This window comes from Chiroxiphia lanceolata, chromosome 24, assembly GCF_009829145.1.
Source record: "Chiroxiphia lanceolata isolate bChiLan1 chromosome 24, bChiLan1.pri, whole genome shotgun sequence".
Taxonomy (NCBI): Eukaryota; Metazoa; Chordata; class Aves; order Passeriformes; family Pipridae; genus Chiroxiphia; species Chiroxiphia lanceolata.
The window spans coordinates 5,560,188-5,563,739 of record NC_045660.1 but is presented as its reverse complement, the minus strand read 5'-3'; positions in this window follow the sequence as shown (position 1 = coordinate 5,563,739).

Sequence of the window (3,552 nt, the reverse complement as noted above, 5' to 3'; positions counted from 1 at the left end):
TCTGGCAGATTTTGGGTTTTCACAGAAGAAACGACAGTGCCTTCTTTTGGAATGTGACTCTTTATAGCACCCTTTGAGACCCTTGTCTTGTGGACTGACATATTCTCCATGTATTTAGGAAGAAATCGGATTTTTAGGAAGAAATTGTCTCCATTGCAGGCTGAGCATGGGTGATTAAAAACCTCATCTGGCTGCAGCAAACAGCCCATGAACTTGTGATTCCCTTTCCCTCCAATTCTACAAAACTTCCCTCCTGGGCCATCCCACATCCCTGGCTGCTGTTGCCCTTGACAACATCCCTTGTCTTTTCTTAGGTTTATCCCTGCCCTCCTTAAATTAGGTGCTGTTTTTGGACTGGGCTATTCCTGCTGGGTCTGTTTGTCCTCAGGTGATCTGGGCTCTGTTCCAGCCTCCACTTTACCTGGGCCCAGGTCCCGTCCCTGGGGTGTTGTGGTGACACCCTGGTGGGGGATGTCACACCAGGCTCTGTCACAACCAGGGACAGGACCCAGGGAATGCCTGGAGCTGTGTTAGGATGGATCTCAGGGAAAGGTTCTTCCCCCACAGGGTGGTTGGGCACTGCCCAGGCTCCCCAGGGTTTGGGCACAGCCCCAAGGCTGCCAGAGCTCCAGGAGGGTTTGGATGATCCTCTGAGGGACAGGGTGGGATTGTTGGGGTGTCTGGGCAGGGCCAGGAGTTGGACTGGGTGGTCCTTGGGGGTCCCTTCAACTCAGGATATTCTGTGATTCTACGTTTTGGGGTGAACACGGGGTTTTTGGTCAAGGCAAAACCCTTGGAGCCCCTGGTTCTGGATGGGAATAGGATGAGATCCCGCCGGTTCCCCGGGAGCTGTGGTTGCCTGGGGACCTTGGGCTGGGTCATTCCTCCTGCCTGGCTGCTCTGGGCCTCCTTATTTTGTCCTTTCCCAAGATAAGCCGTGTTTGTCCCTGCCCGTTCTCCTGCCCCACGGGGATAATGTGCAGGGACACGTTCCTTGGAAAGGCACAGCCTGCACAGGGCAGGGGCAGGTGAGGGAGTTCAGGACGTTCCTTTCTCCTTGTTTTCCCAGTAACTCTAGTTCACAGAATCCCAGAATGGTTTGGGTTGGAAGGGACCTTAAAGATCTCCAGTTCCACCCCCTGCCCTGGGCAGGGACACCTTCCACTGTCCCAGGTTGCTCCAAGCTGGCCTTGGACAGGGCTGGGGCAGCCACAGCTTCTCTGGGAAATCCATTCCAGCCCCTCCCCACCCTCCCAGGGAAGGATTCCTTCCCAATATCCCATCTAACCCTGCCCTCTGGCAGTGGGAAGCCATTCCCCCTTGTCCTGTCACTCCAGGCCTCTCCATCCTCTTTGTCCATTCCCTTCAGATCCTGGTTAAATCTTCCCAGCAGGATTTCAGCAATTCCCAGGTGTCACCTCAACCCTCTGTGGTTCCAGAGCAAGAACAGCTGCAATGATTGAAATAAACCCTTCACAGTAGGGCTTCCCAAAAATTATTTTAGTGGGGTCTTCCCCACAAATAAACCCTTTACTTTGGGACTTCCCAGAATTAATTTACTAATCCCAAAATTGATGAGTTTTCACTGTCATGTAGAATTATGAAATACTCTGTGAGCAGCAGCTTGGTGGCTGTGCTGGGTTGTTCCCGGGGCTGTTCCCGAAATTCCTGTGAGCAGAAGAGTGACAGGGGGGTCCCTTGGGATGTGACAGAGCAGACGGGAATGTGTTTGGGCAGTCGGAATTCCAACCAGGCATTCCTGTGCTCCGCAGGAAGGGTGCTGGGGCTGCTGGGGTTTGTTTTTCATACCACCAAAAGTACCTCACATACCTCCAATAGTCAGAATTCCGCAGCTTCCAGGCCCGGCCTTTTATCTGAGGAATGACACAGGAAGAGAACAGAGTGTATTTATTTATTTTAAAGTCGTGTTTTAACCACATGTATTGACCAAACCACCGGGAAGGTCTATTTTTAAATTAATCTCCCCTTGCTATCAGATTCAAACTGATTTAATCTGCAGGACTAGCCGAGCCTTGGCTGTGCTTCCCAATATTTTTTTCCTCTGGATAATCCCGTCAGCACGTTGTTTCCAAGCAGTGAATTGTGTATTGGAATGCTGGAAATCCCTTGGGGTGTTGTTGGTAACCTGCTGGGAATTGCGTGTCCGTGGGATAAAACACCCCCCTGTCCTTTGAGAGCACGACATTCCCAGCTTTCCATCCGATCCAAAGGGGTGTTGGAGCCTCGGGGAGGGTGAGGCTGGAGTGTGGTTAAGGCTGTGCAGGGGAATTGTTGGTGTTTGTGGGTGGGAATGCCGGGAATGTCGGAGGGATCCGGGGCTGTGCCGGGGCAGCACCTGCCAAACCAGGGAATTGGGGAAGAAACCTGTGGGGTTTTTCTTATCCTGTGAGTTGTTTGTTGGTCTCTGGAGACACGTGGGAGTGTCAGTGTGTGATCCGGGGTGGTTTCCATGGGGGAGTCCTTCCCGTGGGGATAACGGCCAGGGAATATGTGCCTGTTCCCACCGGGAGGTCTCAGCGGGTCAGGGAGGGATCCTGCCCCTCTGCTCCACCCTGGGGAGGCACATCCAGAGCTGTGTCCAGGTCTGGGCTCCTCAGGATGAGAAAGACCAGGAGCTGCTGGGGAGGGTCCAGCGGAGGCCACAGAGATGATTTGGGGTCTGGAGCATCTCTGGGATGAGCAGAGACTGGGGAAGCTGGGCCTGGTCAGTCTGGAGAGGGGAAGGCTGAGAAGGGATCCATCAATCCATATAAATGTCCCACCAATCCATACAATATCTCCAAGGGGTGTCAGAGGATGGTCCCAGGCTCTGTTCAGCGGTGCCCAGTGACAGGACAAGGAGGAGCAATGGCCATAAACTAAAACCCAGCCAAGTTCCACCTCAACCTGAGGCAGAACTCCTTCCTTTCCATGGAGGTGGCAGAGCCTGGAACAGCTGCCCAGGGAGGGCTTGGAGTGTCTGGAGACATCCCAGACCCACCTGGACACGTCCCTGTGTCACCTGCTCCAGGTGACCCTGCCTGGGCAGGGGGGTTGGACTGGGTGATCTCCAGAGACCCCTCCCAGCCCCAAATCCTCCGGGATTCCCTGATTCCCGGCCCCGCGCGCGCTCCCGCCGCCCTCGCGCGCTCGCCGCCCCCGTGACCCGCTGGTGGGCGGGGCGGGTGGGCGGAACCCTCCGAGAGAGTGACGGGCGCGCGGGCCAATCAGCGGCCTTTTGAGCGCTTTTGAACGGCAGGGGGCGGGGGAGCAGCCAATGGGAGCGCGGCGGCGAGGGGGCGGGGCCAACGCTGACCCCTGCGGCCGCCGCTCAAGGTAACTTTAAAAGCAGGAAGCGGCCGGCGAGGCTGCGCCGCGGCGGCGGCCAATGGGAGCGGGTTTTGGTAGGGGAGGGCCGAGAGATCAGCCAATGGGCGCGGGGGGGGCCGCGGGGCGCGCAGCCAATGGGCGCGGGCGCGGGGCGGGCCGGGCGCGCGCAGCGGGGCGCGCGGGGCCGCCGCCGTTAAAGGGGCCGCGGGCACGGCCCGGCCC